Source organism: Molothrus aeneus, chromosome Z (assembly GCF_037042795.1).
Source record: "Molothrus aeneus isolate 106 chromosome Z, BPBGC_Maene_1.0, whole genome shotgun sequence".
In the NCBI taxonomy this organism is placed as follows: Eukaryota; Metazoa; Chordata; class Aves; order Passeriformes; family Icteridae; genus Molothrus; species Molothrus aeneus.
The window spans coordinates 73,340,237-73,352,816 of NC_089680.1; positions in this window are offsets into that span (position 1 = coordinate 73,340,237).

Genomic DNA, 12,580 nt, shown 5'->3' on the forward strand with positions numbered 1-12,580 from the left:
CATTCTATGGTTTTATGATTTTGGAGGAGGGATTCAAATCTAAGGTCACTTTTAAACCAAAATGATGCCAGCATGACCACAGGCAGAGTTGGGACTTGACACATCTTGGTATCAGCAAAGTGCTCTGTAGAGCCTGGAGTTTCAAAGCTCTGAACAGTGGTGATTATTGCTTGTCAGTAAACAGCCACCTTCTCCTCTCTTCAGGGGGCAAAACCAACTTGCTCCAGTGGAAAAATTAAAAACATGCTAAGTAAGATATTTCAAATAACTAAGCTTTTTGAAAACTGACTTCAATGGATAAGGAGAATGAAAACTGCTTTGTGTTTTCTGTGGTAACTCACTGTCTGGACAAGGCAAGGCACAGAATATCTGCATCAGGAGGTGATTTGTGTCCTTCAGAAGAGCAAGAGGAGCAGCCTGGCAGCAAAGCCAGTGGCTCCACAGTCACCTGCACTCTGACAGGTCTTCCCAGGCTCTGGATCCCTGTCTGCACCTGCCAGGGCATAAAGAATGCCATCAATTTGCCTCAAAGCACGGTCAGGGGAGGGCATTCCTGCAAGATGAGCCACCACAACAGGCACAGATGGAAAGTGGGAAGGCGTCAATGTCAGACCTACACAGAGGTAAAAGGTTTGGAATTAGCACGCAGGACAAGATTCCACTGAGCAGCCTTGTGGAAAAAGCAGGGAGGGAACAAGAGGAAGATACCAGGCCTGGTGAGGCAGATCTGGGTAACTCATCCAGACAAAAATTCCCCCCGTGGCAAACTGTGGGAAAGGAAGCAACTGTTTACACATATTCCATCCCAAGCTGTGGGAGCAGCTCGTATGGCTTGTGGGTACCTTGGAATTGGTCTGTATAAAAGTGACACCTCCTGAAGAACACTCAGGGACCCGCTCCACTGAGCAGAGGAAGAGGGGCCAGCAGGACATCACAGGAACCTGTGTGGTGGTGACTATCTACTTCATCTGTCTCTCCCTCTCTTTCTCTCCCCCTCTGTCCCTTTCTCTACCTACATTTACTGATAAATAAAATCCATACTATTGTCTCCAACCTATGGTCTCATTTGCACCTTAATTCTGACAGAGGCATCTTTTAGTAATCAGATCCTAACACTGCTCCAGAAGTGGGATCCTCACATTATTCCAGGGGGTTATAGCAGCATAGCAGCACCCCTGCCATGCAGGATCCCTTCCCCAGCTTGCCACCCCTGCACCCACCAGTGCTTGCAGCCTCATTCATCCCCCAGCCCTGCTGTGGCCACTGGAGCCAGCACAGCTCCATCCACCATTCCTGGCCAGGGACGAGCAGAGACTTATTTTTCCAAACATGTTCACTGATCTCCTGCAGAGCCCTGTGGTAGTTCAGCAAAACCTTCGTGGCTGGAGACAATTTTGTTTGGTTACCAGCTGATGGCACAGGGGCTGCTCACCCTCCCAGCCGAGTCACTGTCACTTCCCAGCAAGTGTGAACCCGTCTTCATGCTCCCACAGGCAGGCAGGGCAAGTTGCCTGCGTTGCTTCTGTTCAGTGGGGGATCCATCCTCCAGGGTGGAACTGTCACCGTCTTTCAAGACTCAGATTTTAATAAAAAAAATTCTGCACAAAGCATCTTAACTCTGAGCTGAATGACTGCTTTGAGCAGAGCAATTAAGAAGATGAAAGGGGGGGGAGGGTAGCCCTGTGCATCGTGTTGTCATGTGCTTCAGGAGAGCTCCTGGGGTGGGTGTGAGGAATCCATGAGCAAATAAGTCTGTGCAAGAAGATCAACAGAGTTAAACCTGGGTGCTGCAGCCCTGGGCCCAGCAATGGGAGGTTGTGGCAATGGGATCCCGGAGGAATTTGCTGGGGCTTCATTTGGGAAGATTATATTTAGGATCATTAACTGCCTATGAAATCCTTGAACGCATTGTGTTTAAATTCAGATTAATTGCTCCAATCTGCAGTTAATTTCAGAGCTGCTGTCAGCGTGTTCTCACTGACACAGACATGAAGGAGGCTTCTGAATAAAATGTCTGTGGCTGAGCTTTTGCCCCACAAATGAGTGAGCAATGCTCCCAGCATCACGTCATTGGCCTCTGCCCCATTTTCCGCAGTCTTTTCAGGTTGGATGTGCAGAGGAATAGCAGCCCAGCATTTCTGAGAATGCTTCATGGCAGAGATAATTACATGGTGAAATGCAAACTAACAAGCTGCATCTACTTACTATTAAGGATTAATGATCTCAGCTTTAGTCTTTGCTCCCCTGCAGGGTGGCACATCTCATGAAAATCATGCTTCAATAAATACAAAAATTGTGGTGTGCAGCCTATGCAGAGTGTATGTATAGAAATAAGATTCTTACTCTTCTCACCCATCATCAGAAGCTGGGCCTAATGTTCTGCAGCTTCACTTGCCTGAGGCAAAACAAAGATGCAGACTAAAGAATCATGTCATCACAGCATGGTTTGGGTTGGAAGGGAGAATAGAGACCATCCAGTTCCACCCCTGCCATGGGCAAGGGGACACCTTCCAATAGACCAGGTTGCTCCAAAGCCTGGCTTTGAACACTTCCAGGGACAGGGCAGCCGCAGCTTCTCTGAGAAACCTGTTCCAGTGTTTCATCACTCCCACAGTTAAGATTTTTTTTCCCCCAATTTCTAACCTAACCCTTCTGTCAGTTCAAAGCCATTCTTCCTTGTCGTTTCACTCCAGGACCTCGTTCAAAGTCCCCCTCCAGCTCTCTTGGAGCTCCTTTAGGCACTGGAAGGAACTCTAAGATCTCCTCAGAGCCTTTTCTTCTCCAGGCTGAACAACCCCAGCTCTCTCAGCCATCACCAGACTTGCCATCCGCTGTGATAAACCCTGCTCTGCTCTCCAGGACTATTTATCCCCATTTCCAATCTGCTCCTTGTGCATATTTCAAATGGGGAGATGATGGGCACTGTGGGGCACACCACACACCCAGTGCTTTCCTCTTAAGTGCTCCCCACATTTTATAGCCAAGTCGTGGTGTTTCACCCACCCTTGGCTGTGACCAGCTGCGTCTGGAGTTTCCCTCTGAACCAGAAAATACTGAATAGCCTGTCTGGTGGCTCCTTTGATCTCACTGGCATCCATTTCCCAGCCACCTGCTGATGGTGGGCTCCTCTGGAGCACCCTGGAACATGCTGGATAAGGGGCAGGAGGCAACAAGCTCGAATGACAGACAGAGGCTGAGACTTTGCTGGCCAGCCTGCTTCAGTCTAGCTCAGTTTGTCTCCACATCCAGGTTTTCAGTCTTCTCCAAAGCTGCACTACAGGGGGAATGTTACAGAAGGGAAAATGTGGTTTAATAGAGCATGTGCAACACGGGTTATGAAAACATCTGCCATCCCCGTGGAGTTTCTGGTGTATCCCACATTCCCTCTGGCAGGCAATGTGTGTGTAAAGGCTGCTTCAGATTATCATCTCCCACAACCAGAGGATGGAGATCCTGTCCCTCACTCAGTTTGATTTCAGTTTAAAGAGATTTGATTCTCCAAAGTGAGCCTCAGTCTCCATGTGGGGTGGTTTGTGTCAGACACTTACCAGAGACAGCACATCCATCAGTGTTCCACACAGTTGTGAGCTGGAAAAAACCCTTCAGAGTGTTAGCTAGGGCCAGAAATGAAACCAAACCCTTCAGGTAGGGTTTTTCCATCTTTTATTTTTTGTTGTAGAAGCTACTTAAAAACACTGTTCTTTCTTATCTCCCTTTAGTAGCTACTGCATGGAGCATTTCATTTCTCTGAGTGTGGCCCTGAAGTAGTGCCCCCATGGCAGACTGTACACGCATCCAACTGGCAGAGCTTCCCTCCACCAGCTCTTTGGGAAACGGTGCAAGCTCTCAGACATACTGACACATCCAGCTTAATCATCTCAAGCCTGTCTGAGCAGGAAAGAACCCCAGGTGGGATAAAAGAAAAAAACAATATTTCTTTGTGCAGAGAAAGAAGGGTTGATACGGGCATGAAACACCGGATCTGCCTAGGATGCCAGATTTTGGATTCCCTAAATGAGTACCTACAGCAGAAGTGGATCCTTCCTCTCCTGGAGCACAAACCACCTTGTCAGGCTGGCTCCCCAGCCGGGATATCTGTATTCTGGAAATATGCTGAAGGTTTCTTATTATGTCGTTTCTGTGGCTGGTTGTGTGAGTAAATCTTGTAGTCAGGCGAAGCGTGAATAGTTTGGCACATATAATTTACTCAATGTATTCAGATGTGGTGCCCTGAATACTAAGCACTGCTCTCCCATCAGTGAAAAAGACTGATTTTAAATGTTGGGGGCTTTTTTTTTTCTCTTTCTTGCCAGTCAGAAGGGGTTATATGTAAATCCTGCACTTCTGTGTATGTTTAAAATAAATAGATCTGGGTTGGGTGCTTTTGTTGCCTTTTTTTTTTTTGGTTGGTTGGTTTTTTGTGGGTTTTTAATTTTTTGTTGTTGTCTTTTTTGGTTTTTTGTAGGTTTTTTTGTTTGTTTGGGGTTTTTTGTTGGTTTTTTTTTTATTTTTATTTTTTTTATTTTAGGAAAAGAAATTATCCAGCCTTGCAGTGACACAACTGGCCTGTTGAGTCAGACTCCAAGGGGAAATATGAGAGGAAGAAAGAAGGCAGGTCTGGACTGAAATGGAAGGGTAGTCCCTTGAAGAAGGCTGGAGGGAGCATGCCCTGTCCTCCCAGCCCTTGGAGGCAGGAGATCCAAGCGTTTTCCAGCCCCTGGAAGGCAATGCCCAATCTCTATCACCCATGCCCAGCACTGTTAGCCATCATCAGTGACTTCAGAAAGGTTCTGCTCCCATGGCCATTTCTGGCAACACTTCTGCTCCCTGTCCCTGGGGAGCAACTGGAAACACATCTGTGCATCCGTGCTGACAAGTGGAGGGTGTTTAGTATGCAGAAAGCTTCCCTTCTATTTTCTTCTTTTTTTTTTTTTTTATTCTTGCCTTTTTCCTCTTCTTTTTTTTTTTTAAATTAGAGAGCACTGTAACAGTGAGCAGCTATTATGGCACAGCCTGTCAGCTGTAGTGCTGGCAGGTGGGTATCTGCAGGTTGTGTCTTGGGCTTGCTGATAGGGACCTTACACAAATAATATCTCCTGCCTTCATCAGTCCCTCTGAACCAGCCTGTCAGCTCAGGAGAGAGAGAACAAGGCTCAAGCTTGATTGCAAGCCACCAGCTCCCTGCTGGGGAGCTGAGAGGACAGGAATCAGACCCTGGGGCTGATTTTTAATTGGTAAGATAAGGAGACGTTTTAAATGAGATAGCTGCAATTAGGATGAGAGGCACTACAGAGATCAAGAGAAATGCTTCTTCATAAGAACAAGCTGTTGCTTCTCTCAAGGGGAGCAAGCAGGGGAAAGGTAGCCTGCCTGAAATGGGTTAGCTGCAGCAATTAGGCAGGAAGACTCAGTAGACAGAAAGAAATATCTTCCTTCAAGCTTGCAACTGATTTCAAAGGAATCAGGGCTCATTGAAAAACAGATGAATGTTATTAATCTGACGGCTTAGCTTGGTTACTTTGCTCTTACCTTCATGTTGGGGACATTATTTTTAATTACTTCTATTATTTTAAAGCATGCATGGAGGAGCATGGGGCTACTGCAATGTTTGAGAAGAATGAGAAAATATTTATGAATCCAGCAGGGAAAGGTAATGGTCTGCCAGGCCAGTGGTGGCCATGGGGCAGTGGAGATGCCATTGGCAGTGACCCCATGTCCTATGGATAGTGACCACCACTGGCTTATTCCTTCATCCACACCCTTTCTTTCAAAAAGCCATCAATCAGCCCTGAAACCAGAAAGGCTCAGAAATGCTTTTTACCCCTAGAAACAGGGCTAGGAGGACAACTGCAAACTGTTCAGCAGTGGCAGATGACAGCTGAGATCAGAGCTAACACCAAAATTCGTGGTAAACACACCTCCTTGAAGTAGTGACAGAAGGTATCCTCCACTACCACGATGCTCTTACCACAAATCTCTCTTCACCTTCTCTATTTTCTTCAGTGCCCTTTTTAGTCTTCCGTATTTAACACAGTCTGCAGGTTTCTGATACCTATAATTTTCCGGTGCCACTTCAGTTATGACACAGTTTAGATGTGACCTGTTCATCCACAGGAAGCTGGAGATAAAATTTCAAGCATTTGAAGAACTGCTTGAGCATATGCTGAATGCAGAGCAGCTGACTTTTCCCTAAAAGTTACTTACAAGCAGCACTAATTATCTTATTTTTCTGAAATTTTACGAGTGGCGTCAGTGCTTAAAAAAAAAAACATCAAGACAGTCTGGAGAGTAAGGTTTTGCTGGAAATGTTGAGCAGAGCTCAGAGCTGTAGATGATAAGGTCACAGCAAAAGGGAGCTCAGAAACTGAATTTCCTCTGACAGCCCTCTTGGTGCAGCAATGCTGAGTACCAGAGAGAAGCAGAGGTTTCCATATCTAAAAATAAATTGAAACAAGAGCATCTTGTGGCCTGCTCAGTGGCATAGAGCAGCAGCAGCAGCTGTGGCACTTCCCTTGGTCTCCCCAAGGCTCCAACTGGGAGGATTCAGGCCACTGCCTTTTGTATATTGTTCAAATCCAAGCACTCCAAACAAGCAGCCAACAAGTGTTTTGACATGAAAAACTTGCCTTTAGGGCTTCTGCTTTTTCTCATGCACTTTTTTTTTCTTTTTTCTTTTTTTTTTTTTATCCTTCCCGCCTGCTTGTGCCTTGTGCTGCAGCCACCTCATTAGCACAGCAGAAAAGGAGCCAGAGGTAGTCTTGAGTCTCATCTATTTCAGATCAAGGGGAAGAGAAAAACAGGGCAGAACCAGCACTTCCCTGACAGAGCACAATGGATCCTTAAAAATAAAAAAGAAAAAGCCAGGATCAGGCACTTCTTTATGTCACAGAAGTGCAGCGGATAAAAATGAGTTCACAATGACCCAAATGCCTTGAGCTGAGACCTCTGTCCCGGTGCTGCCCTGGCCCTTTGCTGCATCCAGCAGCAGACCTGGGGGCCACATGGGGTTACCACTGGCAGGTGAGGGGCCACAAATCCCCAGAAACCTGCTGGCACCCTTCCTGTTGTATTCCAAGGGTCTCTGTGCTCTTCTCAGGGCATGAACCCACGCATGTGGGCAGCCCCTGGAGCCACACAAGGAAAAACCAGGCAGGGTTCCCATAAAGCAACATAGCAATGGATTTCCCCGGTTTTAGATAAAAACTTGGTTTAAGAGGAATAAACATTTGAGGAAATTCTTCACTGTGATGGTGGTGAGGCACTGGCACAGGTTTCCAGAAGAACTGTGCATATCCTATCTCTGGGAGTGCTGCAGGCCAGGCTGGACAGGGCTCTGACCAACCTGGTCTAGGGGAAGATGTCCCTGCCAGTGAGAGACAGAGTACAACTGGTTGGTCTTTAAGGTCCCTTCCAACCCAAACCATTCCATGATTCTATGATTTTATTACTCTATGATTCTATGATTTGATGTTTCAATGCTTCTTTAATTCCATGATTTTATGATTTTTGGAGGGGGAATTCAAATCGAATGCGCCACATTTTAACCAAAATGACGCCAACATGATCAGAGATGGGACTTGACATATCTGCATTATTTTACCTCTGCCCTCAGTATAGTTTGAAGAGGATTTTGAAGGAAATCCTAGAAATTAGATATCGGTGGACACCAATGTTTGCTGTTTGCTGGGGTTTTTTTTTCCCAATGTTGAATATATTGCTGCTGTTTGGTTGGCTCTTGATGGTATCAGCAAAATGATGAGTAGAGCCCGGGATTTCAAAGCTCTGCACAGTGGTGATTGTTGCTTGTCAGTAAACATCCACCTTCTCCTCCCTTCAGGGGGGCAGAGCCAACTTGCTTCAGTGGAAAAATTAGGAGCTAACTAAGCAACTTCAACGCTTGAAAACTGGCTTCCAATGGATATGAGGAATGAAACTGATTTTTTAAGTTAACTCAGTGTCTGGATAAAGCACTGGCTTGTCCCCTGAGTGCTGAGATTTCATCTGTCTGGCTGCATGGTCCCTTAAAAGTCATGGCATCTCCCTGTCCCTGCAGTTTCCCTCTGAACAAAAGAGAAATAACAAATCTGTTCCTTGTAAAGAGTAAGTTGATGAATCATGCTGTCTTAGTGTTTTATCTCTGTACTTGCCACTCTCCCAAGAGGAATTATGGGACACTGTCAGAGTACGTATTAAAAAAAGCATTGGGATTTCTCCTCAAGATATTCTTAGCATTTGTAAAACCAGAACGTATGTCATTGTTTATTCAGTTGAAAGAGATCTATGATTTTTGGCTTTCTTTCCAACTAAGAGCTGGTCCTAGCAATGCTGGTGAAACCTCATGTGCGAATAGATTTGGGAGTTTTGTTACCTTGCAGCAGTGAGAAAATTCTGCTTTGCAGCTCTGTTTTTGTGCTTAGTCCTCTTCCATTGCTTGCACAAGCCAAAAGAAGAGGCAGAAAGGAGGAGTGACAGCCTCTCCCACCTTTCCAAGGACCATCACTGCCCTGGATCTGCAGCCAAGGAGGCACCCAGAGAGATGGACACCATGGTGTGGCACACGAGCACCTGATGAGCACGGAACAGATAAATGAGAATACCAGGCTGCCTGCCTGGAACATCCATTGCTCTGGCAACCCAGATGGGTTTTTTTTCAAGGAAGCAACCTGAAAGAAACACCAAGATGCTGACACAACACCTCTTAAACTTTGTCAGTTGAAGGAAGGAAGGCAAAGCAAGGCAAGGCAAGAGACGAAGTAGCACATGGACAGAGGAGCAGACACACAAGTTCCCCAAAATCCAGAAGGGGAGCTAGGTGCCAGCAAGGCCAGAGAATTGCACCAGAGACAATCTCCTAAACCTACTAAAGCCCACAGAAGTCATTAGAAAACTATCAGGTGTCTGACTCCATGTTCAGTATATTTTTTCTCTCTCTTTTCCCCTACACTCCCTCCCTCCCAACCTTTTTTTTAGCTCTCAGAAAAATATCAGCACAAAAACTTCCACTGAGGAAACAGGGTTAGAATTTTCTTCTCTCTCTCTCCCTCTCTCTCTCTTTCTCTCTATCTCTCATTGGCATTTTGTTCTGAAATTTTCTTCAAGAGCTGTTTATTCTGAGAAGTGCAATGTTCAAATGAATGTCACGGTCACTTTGAATACTGCAGAGCCATTTAACCACCCCTCTCATCTCTGAAATCAGTTGTGTAGGTGATACATGACACTCTGATAGTGCAAACAAACATCTGCTCCTGTGGGCGTGGGCCTGCTCACTCCAACATGCTCTTGAATCTAATTGGGAATTTCCAGGCATATATTGCTCACGCTCTTTCCAAAATAACTTGTAAGTATAAAGTGTATGAATTAATCATCCTTTTAATCTGGCAAAAGCTGTGCTATATCTGCTCAATCACGAGACATTTATTTCTGTTCTGGGTATTCAGGATGGAATATTTTTGGTTTGGTTGTTGGGTTTGGCTTTTTTTTTTTTCAGAAGTGCTGAGAGGAATTTCCAGCTTAAAGAAGTAAAGCAGTTGATTTCTGCAACAGAAAAGAGATTTAGCAGCATGGCTGTCAATCCTACTGTCTGAAGGCAGAGGGTGAACCGAGGCTGTTTGTCTGATTGGGTTTGTCCAGAGCTTCAGACCACGTTGGAGTGCATGTGCAGTGTGGTATCATGAATGTCCTCATAGCTCAAGAGTCTGGACAGGCAGTCAGCAACATTTGTCTGTCCAATCTCCTCCTTCTTGTGGCTGAGGATGAGTGTGTGGCCACTCAGGCACCAGCCCAGGTGTCACTTGGGATGTCACTGACCATTCTGGTCATACCCATTGTCCTAGGTTGACAATATCATGCTTTTATCCCCAATTGTCTTGTTCTGTTTATGCTGAATAATAAGTTTTGCACCTTTAGGACATGTTCCAAGAGTGAAGGGGGGGAGAGAAGCACGAAGTTTCTTTGCAGAAACTGCACTCACTCCTCCACATTCCTGCTCCTGGACTGTGATGTCTGCGGATAGACAGAAGGCAAGACAGAGCTCTCCTTTGCTTTTAGTTAGTTTTAGCTAGCTGAGACAAAGAAGTTCCCTAGACTGTGGGGAGGTTTTTCCTCTTTTCTTTGGACCTGTTTAGACCTTCTCCAGACTGAATAACAGAAGAGCACTGGCAGCTCACACCTGTGACCCACTGGGCTGGGCCTGGGTAGCAGCATTTCCAGCACCACAGGACTGATAAGAGACTGAGTGAGCTGAGCCACAGCCCACGGAGGAGACTTTGTGAGTTTGTCTCTCTTTCGGAGCAGCAAGAGGTTTCGTTGTTTAATATTGTTTAGATTTTATTGCTTAATAAACAGGTTTTTCCACTTTTCTCCAAGGAGGTATTTTTCCCAAACCGGTTGTGAGAGGGACTGCTTGAATGTGCTTTCTAGAGGAGCCCCTTTGGGGGTTCTCTCCCAAATTTGCCCTCAACCAGGACACCCATGCTGGACTGTGGAGTGGGCTGTGCTGGCATCAGTTTGGGCTGTTCGTTCCAGACACGTGCACAGCTCAGAGCAAGAGCAGAGAGCAGTGGGCAGAGATGATCCATGCAGCACCACGAGGCACAGACAGGGCTGCCAGAGTGCCCTGGTCCGTGGCCATGAGCAGGAGGGGCTCACCCTCCCAACAGAACTTCTGGGGGAGCACTGAGAGAACGCTCTGGGTTCCAGCTATGGAACTGTGCCCAGGCAGCAGCCAAATTGTCAGAGGGAGGTCCTGCCCTTCTGCCAGCCTGGTGGGGAGACAGAAAATGAGGCCTGGAGACCAATTTTGGACACTGGGGCAGAGAATCTGCACATTGCAGAGATTGATGACACAGTTCAGGAGGGGTTCAGCACAACCAGAGCTCAGGATTCCTTTCCCTCACACTTGGCAGGAGAAACCTCCAGAATCTGAGGGCTCATGTCATTTTCCCAAAGGCTTTGTCAATGCCTGTCTCCTCAGGGAAGGATCAAGATGGAGGAAGATGCTTCCACTAGATGACTCATGAAGTATGAAGGGGATTGGAGTACTGAACACATAGATAAGGTGAGTTTCACAACCAGCAACACTGTCATATCAAAAGCCAATACCACACAGTGCACCAAAACAATGATCTTAGTCCAGAATAAATATCTGGAAGCAATAGGACAAGAGGAAATGGCTTCAAATTGTGCCAGGGAGGGTTTAATTTGGAATTAATTGGGAAATTTCTTCACCAAAGGGGTTGGAATAGGCTTCCCAGGGCAGTGATGGGGTCACCATTCCTGGGAGGATTTAAAAGACATGTAGATATGAGACTAAGGGAAATGGTTCTGTGGTGGGCTTTGCAGCACTGGGTTGAGTTGAACCTGATGATCTTATGGGCTTTTCCAATCCCAATGATTCTATGACTGTAAAGGAAACATGGCTAAAATTACTGGGACTATAACATACATACATCCTGTATATCTACAACATCTTGAACAGGACCAGGACTTCTGTCAGACCCATGAGAAGGAGAAAGGATGAGTTACAAAGGAAGAGCTCCATTCCCATGCATGACCCTTCCTGGCAGCTGTGGCACCGGAGATTGATTGTTCAATGACTGTATCCTGTTAGAAAAATAAAATATACTTTTTATTTACTTGACATGGGGAGCAAGCTTTTAAGTGGTTCTTGTCGCTGAAAATAAGGAATTGTCTGCAACACATAATTTCAGCAAAAGTTGCTGTGATTTGGATGGAGGAGAAAGAGACATAAAGATACTGGCAGAAGGAGTCTCTAATTAAAATTTATCCCATTTCACTCCTTAGTTAGAGAAGGTCATTTACTAATGAAGGCTGTCTTAGCAGCTTCATCAAAGTGCTACATTGAAACCAAATAGTACAATGTCTTATGTGATATATTCTAGGATATGGTGAACTATAAAATGGTAGTCACAAAGTCAAGCCAGATTTTTATGGGAGAAAACCATTAGAAGAGAAGCAGTTGCAAGAAAGTGAAATGTCTACAGCCATTCAAAGAGGAGCTGGTATGGTTTGCCTTCTATATTGATTTTGCTTTCTGCTTAGCAACAGGATCTCATGTGGGTTATATAAAAACACAAAAACACCGAATAATAGGATTCAGGATAACCTTTTCTGGAAATATTGCTGGTATTAATCTTGGATGGAACTGTTTTACCTTGGTAGATTTGAACAATAAAATACAGAAGTATCTGATCTATGGGGAGCTAAGTGGGAGTGCTTGCTTGCATCTAAACGAAGGCTTTGATTTTAATGTGACTAAATGCATCTTTATGTGACATCTGTTCAAACACATCAGGAGCAACTGAAGACAAAGGAAATGGGTTGATGGAAAGCAGCTTAGATAAAAGCAGGCTGTCCATAATACCTTATTGCAGAGAATGGGGCTTGTTAAACATTCTGTAAAATTCCAAGAAACCCCAAGTATTTCTATTTATGTAGGTCCATTCAATTCCCCAGCAATATTATGGTGGGATACCTTTTGTTCTGCACCCAGTCTGGTGGCTTTTGCAGGACTACTGAAACATTTGTGTGAGATGACTGCAGTTTCAAATGCATGTGCTTT